The sequence below is a fragment of the Salmo salar genome, chromosome ssa20 (assembly GCF_905237065.1).
Source record: "Salmo salar chromosome ssa20, Ssal_v3.1, whole genome shotgun sequence".
NCBI classification, from domain to species: domain Eukaryota; kingdom Metazoa; phylum Chordata; class Actinopteri; order Salmoniformes; family Salmonidae; genus Salmo; species Salmo salar.
Window position 1 is genome coordinate 76,673,541 of NC_059461.1, and position 13,019 is coordinate 76,686,559.

At 45.3% G+C, this 13,019-nt stretch overlaps 1 protein-coding gene across 10 annotated transcripts in view; it reads left to right on the forward strand.

Annotated features, from left to right (window-relative positions):
• LOC106581345 (protocadherin Fat 3) overlaps positions 1 to 13,019 on the forward strand; it is a 485,897-nt gene that overhangs the window by 182,635 nt on the left and 290,243 nt on the right. The gene's annotated exons all lie outside the window — the stretch shown is intronic.

Here is a 13,019-nt window from a genome sequence, read left to right on the forward strand (position 1 = left end):
ATTATTAGTGGCATTGTTTAAAGTGACTAGTGATCCATTTATTAAAGTGGCCAGTGATTGGGTCTCAATGTAGGCAGCAGCCTTTCTGTTTTTCAGTCTCTTGGTCCCAGCTTTGCTGCACCTGTACTGACCTCGCCTTCTGGATGGTAGCGGTGTGAACAAGCAGTGGCTTGGGTGGTTGATGTCCTTGATGATCTTTTTGGTCTTCCTGTGACATCGGGTGCTGTAGGTGTCATGGAGGGCAGGTAGTTTGCCCCCGATGATGCATTGTGCGGACCACACCACCCTCTGGAGAGCCTTGCGGTTGAGGGTGGTGCAGTTGCCGTACCAAGCTGAGAACCAGCCCAACAGGATGCTCTCGATTATGCATCTGTAAAAGTTTGTCAGGATTTTGGGTGACAAGCCACATTTCTTCAGCCTCCTTAGGTTGAAGAGGCGCTGTTGCACCTTCACCACACTATCTGTGTGGGTGGACCATTTCAGTCTGTCTGTGATATGTATGCCGAGGAACTAAAAACGTTCCACCTTCTCCACTACTGTCCCTTCGATGTGGATAGGGTGCTGCTCCCTCTGGTGTTTCCTGAAGTCCATGATCATCTCCTTTGTTTTGTTGACGTTGAGTGAGAGGTTGTTTTCCTGACACCACACTCTGAGTGCCCTCATCTCCTCCCTGTAGGCTGTCTCGTTGTTGTTGGTAATCAAGCACATATACACAGTCAAATAGTATCTCACAAGCTAGAATTCAGAACTAAATGGGTTCACAAGCATAAGTCATCACCTCCCAGTCTTAAAAACAACATGACAAATAAAACACGTCCAGCTTCTAGAATTGTCGTTTCTACCTTGCGATCCTAGCAAGATTTGTTCATAAGATGCTACCTTCAACATTAATTCTATCCACGGTTTCAGAGTAGGAGTGGCATGACCCTTCTAAATTCTAAGGATTACTCTAGCTGATGTAACGATACCAACAGTAATCAGTGCAGATTTCCTAATTTGTTACTTTAGGTAGCTCTGTTCTATCGCCTAAGAGACATATTCTCGGTGAAACTGGAATTGTTAACCCTAACCAGATATTTCAAAACATCACTACATTCCCATATTACGTATAAAAATGTCCCAGTGTCTTTTTAGCATTTCCAACACAGAGAACTGTTGGTCAGCCACCTTTGATGAAGCCTTGTTGGGGTCCAATAAAACCTATGTAGTATCTTCTATTGAGTAAGTTTCCCCCCGGCTTCCCTTTTGTTCCCCCCGGTTTCCCCCCGGTTTCCCTTTTGTTCCTCCATGAGCTGCACAAGCTCTTCAACCAGGTCATTTCACACGAAAGGTCAATTTGCCATATTGTTCTGAGATTTTTATAGTATTTACTCTGCAGATGACTAAATATTGAGTAAAAAATGGATGCTTTATGTTTGGATAATTCCAAATACTCAGCTATTGGGTTCTTTCTTGGATGTTGTTGATAGCCGGTTAACAAACATTCCCTCAATTGTAAATATTTCCAGAAATGTCTCCCACGGCATATTTTTTTTAAACCAAATCTGAGTATGACATTAAAACATCTTTATTGTACAGATCACCTATAGTATGAATTCCTTTCATTAGCCACTGTTTCCAGAACACAGACTTCTTTCCTATCCGTAGTCTAGGATTGTGCCACAATGATGAGTATCCTTGTTTTAGATGTGAAATTCCACATATCTTGTGTACTGTTCTCCACAACTCTTTTGAGGTTGGGAGTTTCAACAGACCTCTCCCCTGTAAGACTATGTGACAGAGGATCAACAGGGGTGAAAGGATAACATAGTGTAACGTCCGTCGTTAAGGTAGACCAAGGCGCAGCGTGAGTTGGGTTCATCATATTTTATTTTAAATGTGAACCAGCAAAAAACAATAAACAATACAACGAACGAACGAAAAGCTATGCGTGCAAACACATGCAACACAAAGACAAGATCCCACAACTGACTGTGGGAAAAAGGGCTGCCTAAGTATGATTCCCAATCAGAGACAACGAATGACAGCTGCCTCTGATTGGAAACCATACTCGGCCAATAAAGAAAAAACAACATAGACATACAACACATAGAATGCCCACCCCATGTCACACCCTGACCTAACCAAACAGAGAAAAACGACTCTCTCAGGTCAGGGCGTGACACATAGTTTCCGTTCTGTTTTTATCCAATCCAAGCCAGCATCCCTTTTGCCCCAATGCTTTGCCAATTTAGCCATTTTTTATTGTACAATGTAACATCTGGTAAGCCAAGCCTCCTACATCCCTTGGTGAGCACATCTTCTTCATATTAATCCTGCTTTTTTTCCTATTCCACATAATGTATTTAGTTAATTTGTCATATTGTTTAAAATTCCGGTCTGGTATAATTACATTTGAACCATAACCATTTTAATCACGTTGATCTTTCCCCATAAAGAATGTTTTATCTTTTCCCATTTTTCTAAATTGGTCTCAATCTTAACTAGTAGTGGCTCAAAATGTAGTCCCATCACTTCCAACAAATTTGAGCTCAACTTAATACACAAATATTTAATCCCAGTAGGAACCCATTTGAAATTAAATGGGGTAACGGTTCCAGAGTAACATATGGCATTAATCGGCATTGCTTCAGACTTATTCCAATTAATTTTGTAGCCTGACAAACTAGAATATGATCCAATACAAGTAAGTACTCTTGGTACAGACTGAATAATATTGTCTGCATACATAAGCAGCTTGTGTTCTTTTCCTCCTCCATGTACATCCTTAATTTCTGGATCTGTTCTTATCATTGTCGCAAGAGGCTCTAAAGATATGTTAAACAGGAGAAGGGAGAGCGAGCAACCCTGTCTTGTGCCTCTAGAAAGACAAAAAAATAGAAATAATTAAATTTGGAATTGGAATAGAGGACCCCTATCCATTTACAAAAGTCAGGTCCAAAACCACATTTTCCTAGGGTTCGTAAGAGAAAAGCCCACTCTACCCTGTCAAATGCCTTCTCAGCATCTAAGGAGACAGCAGCGGTAGGAACTATATTTGAGTGGTTTAACCACGAGATGTAAGAGCCTCCTCATATTTTCAGTTGAGGTCCTGTTCTTAATAAACCCTACTTGGTCACTATGTATGATATTAGGTAGTGCTTTCTCTAAGCGTATCGCAAGTGTCTTAATAAGAATCTTACAATCCACGTTAAGGAGGCTGATAGCCAAAACAATCACATATTCTGGAGTATCTCAATCATTTTTAGGGATCAGCGATATCATAGCCTCATTAAAGGTGTCCAGAAGGGAGACATTTTTCAATGCCTCCTGGTAAACCACTGTCAATACAGGTACAAAAATGTCAATATACTTTTTATAATAATCTATAGGAAGGCCATCCAGACCAGATGACTTCCCTGCTTTCATAAATGAAATGGTGGCTCTAACCTGGTCTTCTGTTATAGTACAGTCCAGGTCCTCTACCTGGCTATCTGATAATCTAGGTCATTCTAAACCAGACAAAAAAAGTATCCATATCTATGGAGCTCGTTGAACAGGAGGATGTATATAAATCTTCATAAAACTGTTGAAACACACTGTTTATCTCTTTGGATGAGGTCACCATCTTATTGCCCTCCTTAATTGCTGGAATTACGTTAGAAGTGTTCTGCATTTTTAGTTGTCTTGCTAGGAGCCTACCTGTCTTCTCACCTCCCTCATAAAAACTGGTTTTAAGTCTAAACAGTGCATATTCTGCCTTTTTGATATACATTTCGTGCAACTGAAATTTTAGTTTGCAAGCAGTTTGAAATATGCTGTCTGTGAAATGTCTTGTCAAATCCATTTCCAGGCCACATATCTCAGTTTCTAATCTTTTTACTGCTTCAGCCTCTTCTCTCTTCTTTTTCGATGCATGTGCTATTATTTCCCCTCTAATATATGCTTTAGAGGTTTCCCATACTGTAGAAACCTTTTCAGTGGAGCCTATGTTGATCTCAAAAAAGGATCTAAGGTCATCTGCTAGTGAATGGCTATATATCTCATATTGTAATCGATCGTTGACTCTACTATAGCATGATCTGTGAGGGCAATGGGCCCAATCTGGCAACCAATCACATTATTAACCATATCAAGAAATACATCTATTCTGAATTGTGTTTAATGACATTTGGAGAAAAACGGTACATTCTCTATCATGATGGACTAATCTCCATATGTCTGTAAGGCCCATATGTTCTTCTTGCATATGTATTGCAAGTCTATCCTTTGGCGTGGACTTACCTGTAAATGTACTTCTATAAATCATATTGTCCATCACTTGGTTAAAGTCTATCTGCCCCTCCATATTTCCCAGTATAATGTTGACCTCATGAAAACAATCTGGGTCCTCCTTGTTGGGAGCATATATGTTGAATACCATTACCTTAATCCCATTTATAAGAGCCTCAATGCAGATAAGCCTGCCAAATTCATCAGACTGATGCTTTAACATTACAAAACTGGTGGGGGGATTTGGGAGGACTTGCTGTTTGTTTGCTAGTAATTGTGGACTTCTGTGAATACCGTGTGTTAGGATTGAAGATGTTTTTAGCGTGTCGACATTCTAATAACGCCACTTTAGCAAGATGTTTCAAAATGTAAATTATCTTTATATTAAACTGTACACAAAGTCAACATATTAAGACAAAGGTGAAAGTGTATGCTGTTGATTTTCAGTATTTACATGCGGGTATTAGGAGCTCTTTGTCTTTTACGGCGGTCCCACATGACTCCCCTAGCTAGTAATTTGTCATGATAACAAGCTAGCAAGAAATTGCATAGCAACAGCATCAACTTTCGATAGATAGGCGAAGCGCTAGTACTCTCAACTGAAAGGATACCGGTCGTTTACAGTATACTAAAATGAACTAATAGTATATAGTATGTAGTATATACTCATGAAGTATGTAAACTCAGCAAAAAAGAAACCTCCCTTTTTCAGGACCCTATCTTTCAAAGACAATTCGTAAAAATTCTAATAACTTCACAGATCTTCATTGTAAAGGGTTTAAACACTGTTTCCCATGCTTGTTCAATGAACCATAAACAATTAATGAACATGCACCTGTGGAACGGTTGTTAAGACACTAACAGCTTACAGATGGTAGGCAATTAAGGTCACAGTTATGAAAACTTAGGACACTAAAGAGGCCTTTCTACTGACTCTGAAAAACACCAAAAGAAAGATGCCCAGGGTCCCTGCTCATCTGCGTGAATGCGCCTTAGGCATGCTACAAGGAGGCATGAGGACTGCAGATGTGGCCAGGGCAATAAATTGCAATGTCCATACTGTGAGACGCCTAAGACAGCTCTACAGGGAGACAGGATAGACAGCTGATCGTCCTCGCAGTGGTAGACCACGTGTAACAACACCTGCACAGGATCGGTACATCCGAACATCACACCTTGCAGGTGCCTTGGTAGAAGAGTGGGGTAACATCTCATAGCAAGTCCTGGTAAATCTGCTGCAGTCCATGAGGAGGAGATGCACTGCAGTACTTAATGCAGCTGGTGGCCACACCAGATACTGACTGTTACTTTTGACCCCCCCCCCTTTGTTCAGGGACACATTATTCCATTTATGTTAGTCACATGTCTGTGGAACTTATTCAGTTTATGTCTCAGTTGTTGAATCTTGTTATGTTCATACAAATATTTACACATGTTAAGTTTGCTGAAAATAACCGCAGTTGACAGTGAGAGGATGTTTCTTTTTTTGCTGAGTTTAGTGTATATGTTTTATGGACTCCAGAGTGGCGCATTGGTCTAAGGCACTTCATCTCAGTGCTAGAAGCGTCACTACAGACCCTGGTTCGATCCCGGGCTATATAACAACTGGCCGTGATCGGGAGTCCCATAGGGCAGCGCACATTGGCCCAGCGTCATCCGGGTTAGGATAGGGTTTGGCCAGGGTAGGCCGTCATTGTAAAATAAGAATTTGTTCTTAACTGACTTACCTAGTTAAATAAAGGTAAAATAAAATTGTTAGTATGGGTTTTCGAATACATCTCTAGTTTAGTGCCCTGCAAGCTTATCGCTAGGTACCGTGCTAGCCTGGCTAATGAGCAGAGGGTTTAAAGGGGAACTCCTGCTGGGTGTGTACCTGCAGGGTATCAGGTCTCAGGTGCAGCTAATGCTAATCCACTCTGCCTGTTCATAGCTAAAGGATTGCAGCTGGGCCCGACTCTGTAATAACCCCTTTAAGAGCACGGCTTAATAATAAACTGATAAAGTGTTACTCTCGGGCTCGCTGTCGCTAATAGCCTCCTCAGAACTGAATACTATGACCCTAGCTAACATCATGACCCCTATAACACTCACCAGCACTCCTTCTCAATGTTATCCCTTAGCCTGTACTCAATAGCTTTCAGTCCTGTGGTGGTGGTGGTGGTGAATAAAATAGAAAAACATCTCATTTAGGGATATGTGCATGTAACACCTGAACCACTGTTGCCATAGAACCCACAGCTGCTTTTAAATTGTAGCCATGTTGGAACATTGTTGAATCATTTAACTTCAATGTTGCTCACCGCCACGTCTGTCTCTGAATTTCTTTCTGCCCTATAGGCTTGTATTAAGTGTCCTACGTGAATATGATGAATATAACAACAACAACATACATTACATAGGTAGATTACAGTGATATATGCAATGGCTTTAACTTGGAAACGCAATGCACAGAAATTGAGTATGCACAATGTCTATAGGAGTCGACTGCACATATACTGTAGACAGAGACATACATACATGTGTATATACATTTGTGCCTACAGTGAGATCTGAGGCAGGAGCAGGGAGCTATATGGAGCATTATGTAGCAGCCAATTAAGACTTTGTTAACTTAAAATCACAGGGATTATTGTAATGATGTGGGTTATACATTATAGTTGTAACGATCGTCGTGCAGGAAGGAAGAAGTGGACCAAGGCGCAGCTGGGAGCGAACTCATGTTATTTATTACAGACTGAAATAACACGGTCAAAACAGAGAATAAACGTATCGCTACTGCTCCAACAAAAAGAGACAACAACCCACAAACATCGTGGGGGGAAAAGGAACTTAAATATGATTCCCCAATCAGAGGCAACTAGTGACAGCTGTCTCTGATTGGGAATCGACAGAACCCAACATAGAAATACGCCCCAAAGCAAGGCTATACCAAAAACATAGAAAATAAACTATAGAAATGCCACACCCTGACCAAAATAGAAGAGTTCACCTGGTCAGGGCGTGACAGTACCCCCCTCCAACGGTGCGTACTCCGGCGCACCAACCTAAAGTCTATTAGGGGGGGACCCGGGTGGGCGCCTCACCCTCGGTGGAGGCTCTGGCCCCGGGCGTGTTTCTCCCCTGCCTCCACCCTAGCCCTACCCCTCTGGCCCGGACTGGACCACGGTGGAGCGGCATGCTCAGGCTCGGAGCGGAGCCGCCGACTGGAACAGGACTGGTCACCGGTGGACCGGACACAGGCCGTGCCGGACTGTGGACACGCGCCGTGGGCCTGGTGCGGGGAACAGGGACGGGCCGGACAGGACCGGGGACACGCACCACCAACCTGGTGCGGGGAGCAGGGACGGGCCGGACTGGCCTGGGGACACGCACCACCAACCTGGTGCGGGGAGCAGGGACGGCCGGACTGGACTGGGGACGCGCACCACTAACCTGGTGCGGGGAGCAGGGACGGGCCGGACAGGACTGGGGACACGCACCACTAACCTGGTGCGGGGAGCAGGGACGGGCCGGACTGGACTGGGGACACACACCACTGGCTTGGTGCGGGGAGCAGGGACGGGCCGGACTGGACTGGGGACGCGCACCACTAACCTGGTGCGGGGAGCAGGGATGGGCCGGACAGGACTGGGGACACGCACCACTGGCTTGGTGCGGGGAGCAGGGATGGGCCGGACAGGACTGTGGACACGCACCACTAACCTGGTGCGGGGAGCAGGGACGGGCCGGACAGGACTGGGGACACGCACCACTAACCTGGTGCGGGGAGCAGGGACGGGCCGGACTGGACTGGGGGCACACACCACTGGCTTGGTGCGGGGAGCAGGGACGGGCCGGACTGGACTGGGGACGCGCACCACTAACCTGGTGCGGGGAGCAGGGATGGGCCGGACAGGACTGGGGACACGCACCACTAACCTGGTGCGGGGAGCAGGGACGGGCCGGACTGGACTGTGGGCACACACCACTGGCTTGGTGCGGGGAGCAGGGACGGGCCGGACTGGACTGGGGGCACACACCACTGGCTTGGTGCTGGGAGCAGGGATGGGCCGGACAGGACTGTGGACACGCACCACTAACCTGGTGCGGGGAGCAGGGACGGGCCGGACTGGACTGTGACCGCACATCGGCGACACAGTGCGCATAAGCGGCGCCGGATATCCTGGACCGAGGAGGCGCACTGGAGGTCTGGAGTGCACAGCTGACATCACCCGTTCTGGCTCAACACCCACCTTAGCCTGGCAAGTGTGGAGCGCTGGCACAGAACGCACTGGGCTGTGTAGCCGTACCGGAGACACAGTGCGCGTCCTCGGCGCAGGATACATCGGACCGAGAAGGGGCACCGGAGGCCAGGAGCGCTGAGCCGGCACAACACGTCCTCGCTGAACACTCCCCCTAGCCCGGCAAATGTGGGGCGCTGGCACAGAGCGCACTGGGCTGTGCAGGCGCACTGGCGATACCGTGCGCACCTCTGCCACCCAAGGCTCTTCCTCCACGCTGTCACTACGCAGGTCCTCCAGGACCTGCCACATCTCTGCCTCCTCCTTCGCCGTTATCCCCCACGAGAGCAGTGGTCTGGGCTCTTCCTCTGCCCTTCCGGACCACCCCATTAGCCCCCCCAAATTTTTTCTTGGGGGTGTCTTCCGGGCCTCCTCGACCGCCGCCTGCGACTCCTTCCACCGGCTGGCATCACCTCCTCGACCTGGGAATCCTTCCGCCAGGGTCCTTTCCCCGACATGATCTCCTCCCAGGTCCAGACCTCCTTTCCCTCGCGAGCCCATCTCTCGCGCTCCTTTTCCTCCCGCTGCTTGGTCCTGGTTTGGTGGGTTGTTCTGTAACGATCGTCGTGCAGGAAGGAAGAAGTGGACCAAGGCGCAGCTGGGAGCGAACTCATGTTATTTATTACAGACTGAAATAACACGGTCAAAACAGAGAATAAACGTATCGCTACTGCTCCAACAAAAAGAGACAACAACCCACAAACATCGTGGGGGGAAAAGGAACTTAAATATGATTCCCCAATCAGAGCAACTAGTGACAGCTGTCTCTGATTGGGAATCGACAGAACCCAACATAGAAATACGCCCCAAAGCAAGGCTATACCAAAAACATAGAAAATAAACTATAGAAATGCCACACCCTGACCAAAATAGAAGAGTTCACCTGGTCAGGGCGTGACAATAGTACTCGCGCAGGCAAAAGTCTGACGTAGGGACAAGGTCCAGGTATTGCTGCTCTCTCTCTCCCTTCGCTGTCTCACTGTGCACTCTCTCAACTCTCTGTCTCCTCCCCCTCTCCCTCTCTCTATCTCTCCCTCTATCTGTCCCTCTCTGTTTTATGTATCGAATCCTGTGACATTTGTGGTTAATTCCAGGCTGTAATTGAAAAGCAGGCGTGTAAGCGGTGACTTTGGCTATTAAAAGCAGCGCTCCTCCATCATCCTCACCACTAATTGTACTGCAGAGAGAGACAGAGTGAGAGAGACAGAGTGAGAGAGACAGAGTGAGAGAGACAGAGTGAGAGAGACAGAGTGAGAGAGACAGAGTGACAGAGACAACAGTGAGAGTTCACAAACATAAACAGACCCCACACAGCCCCAAGACAGCAACACAGTTAGACCCAACCAAATCATTAGAAAACAAAAAGATAATTGCTTGACACATTGGAAAGAATTTGCAAAAAAACGGAGCAAACTAGAATGCTATTTGGCCCTAAACAGAGAGTACACAGTAGCAGAATACCTGACCATAACTGACCCAAACTTAAGGAACGCTTTGACTATGTACAGACTTAGTGAGCATAGCCTTGCTATTGAGAAAGGTCGCTGTAGGCAGACCTGGCTCTAAAGAGAAGACAGGCTATGTGCACACTGCCCACAAAATGAGGTGGAAACTGAGCTGCACTTCCTAACCTCTTGCCAAATGTATGACCATAGAGGCACATATTTCCCTCAGATTACACAGACCCACAAAGAATTAGAAAACAAATCCAATGTTGATAAACACCCATATCTATTCGGTGAAATACCACAGTGTGCCATCACAGCAGCAAGATTTGTGACCTGCTGCCACAAGAAAAGGTCAACCAGTGAAGAACAAACGCCATTGTAAATACAACCCATATTTATGTTTATTTATTTTCCCTTCTGTACTTTAACTAGTTGCACATCATTTGCACATCATTACAACACTGCATATAGACAAATGTCTTTATTCTTTTGGAACCTTTGTGAGTAATGTTAAAAAAATGTTTATTTCACTTTTGTTTATTATCTATTTCACTTGCTTTGGCCATGTAAACATACTTTTCCCATGCCAATAAAGCCCTTTGAATTGAATTGAATTGAGACAGAGTGAGAAAGAGAGTGAGAGAAAAAGAGTGAGAAAGAGAGAGAACTATGGAAAGAGAGCAGGATGGAGAGAGAGAGAAAGCAGTGGGACCAACTAAACACAGAATGAATTACAACTAACCTTGAGCATTCAGTGGTCCCATGGGACGAACAGAATGGCTGTGTGTGTGTGAGGGTTGTAAGTGGGGCCTGCTGTAGCTGGTTAATCATTGCATAAATAGATAAATGTGGTGTTAATATGTAAGTGCTCCCTCTTTTTCTCTCTGCTTCATGATAAATGTCATGATACCCTTAAAATGGTGTGTGTGTGTGTGTGTGTGTGTGTGTGTGTGTGTGTGTGTGTGTGTGTGTGTGTGTGTGTGTGTGTGTGTGTGTGTGTGTGTGTGTGTGTGTGGGTCTTCATCAGTAGAGTAGAGGTGTATTTATCTTCATTACAGTAAACAGTAAAAAGTCCTCGTGGTTCAAGTGTTAATGTCACATTCACCATTTCAGTGAAATGCCTTTCCTGCAAACTCAAAACACAACAATGCAATACTCAATAACAATGTATTACCAGAAAACCACACACCAGAAATAAGAGTAGGGAATATGAAATACACAATAAAGTAAGTAAGTAAGCATACTATATAAAGGAAATATTTAAAAAGTCTGTTCCAATGCCAGATTTACATGTGCAAGGGTACTGGAGAGATGGAGGTAGATACTGTACAGTCGTGGCCAAAAGTTTTGAGAATGACAGAAATATTAATTTCCACAAAGTTTGCTGCTTCAGTGTCTTTAGATATTTTTTGTCAGATGTTACTATGGAATACTGAAGTATAATTACAAGCATTTCATAAGTGTCAAAGGCTTTTATTGACAATTACATGAAGTTGATGCAAAGAGTCAATATTTGCAGTGTTGACCCTTCTTTTTCAAGACCTCTGCAATCCGCCCTGGCATGCTGTCAATTAACTTCTGGGCCACATCCTGACTGATGGCAGCCCATTCTTGCATAATCAATGCTTGGAGTTTGTCAGAATTTGTGGGTTTTTGTTTGTCCACCCGCCTCTTGAGGATTGACCACAAATTCTCAATGGGATTAAGGTCTGGGGAGTTTCCTGGCCATGGACCCAAAATATCGATGTTTTGTTCCCCGAGCCACTTAGTTATCACTTTTGCCTTATGGCAAGGTGCTCCATCATGCTGGAAAAGGCATTGTTCGTCACCAAACTGGTACCAATCTTTATTCATGGCTGTGTTCTTAGGCAAAATTGTGAGTGAGCCCACTCCCTTGGCTGAGAAGCAACCCCACACATGAATGGTCTCAGGATGCTTTACTGTTGGCATGACACAGGACTGATGGTAGCGTTCACCTTGTCTTCTCCGGACAAGCTTTTTTCCGGATGCCCCAAACAATCGGAAAGGGGATTCATCAGAGAAAATGACTTTACCCCAGTCCTCAGCAGTCCGATCCCTGTACCTTTTGCAGAATATCAGTCTGTCCCTGATGTTTTTCCTGGAGAGAAGTGGCTTCTTTGCTGCCCTTCTTGAAACCAGGCCATCCTCCAAAAGTCTTCGCCTTACTGTGCGTGCAGATGCACTCACACCTGCCTGCTGCCATTCCTGAGCAAGCTCTGTACAGGTGGTGCCCCGATCCCGCAGCTGAATCAACTTTAGGAGACGGTCCTGGCGCTTGCTGGACTTTCTTGGGCACCCTGAAGCCTTCTTCACAACAATTGAACCGCTCTCCTTGAAGTTCTTGATGATCCGATAAATGGTTGATTCAGGTGCAATCTTCCTGGCAGCAATATCCTTGCCTGTGAAGCCCTTTTTGTGCAAAGCAATGATGACGGCACGAGTTTCCTTGCAGGTAACCATGATTGACAGAGGAAGAACAATGATTCCAAGCACCACCCTCCTTTTGAAGCTTCCAGTCTGTAATTCGAACTCAATCAGCATGACAGAGTGATCTCCAGCCTTGTCCTCGACAACACACACCTGTGTTAACGAGAGAATCACTGACATGATGTCAGCTGGTCCTTTTGTGGCAGGGCTGAAATGTAGTGGACATTTTTGGGGGGGGGTTCAGTTCATTTGCATGGCAAAGAGGGACTTTGCAATTAATTGCAATTCATCTGATCACTCTTCATAACATTCTGGAGTATATGCAAATTGTCATCATACAAACTGAGGCAGCAGACTTTGTGAAAATTTATATTTGTGTCATTCTCAAAACTTTTGGCCACGACTGTATGTTTAGGGGTAAGGTGACTAGGCAACAGGATATATGTGAGTGTATGTGAGTGTATGTGAGTGTGTGTGCAGGTGTGTAGAGTCAATGTAAATGTATGTGCATATTATGTGTGAGTGAACAAATGATGGAGTTAGTGTTTGTGTGAGTGTTGGAGGGACAGTGTGTGTGAGTGTGTAGGGCCTG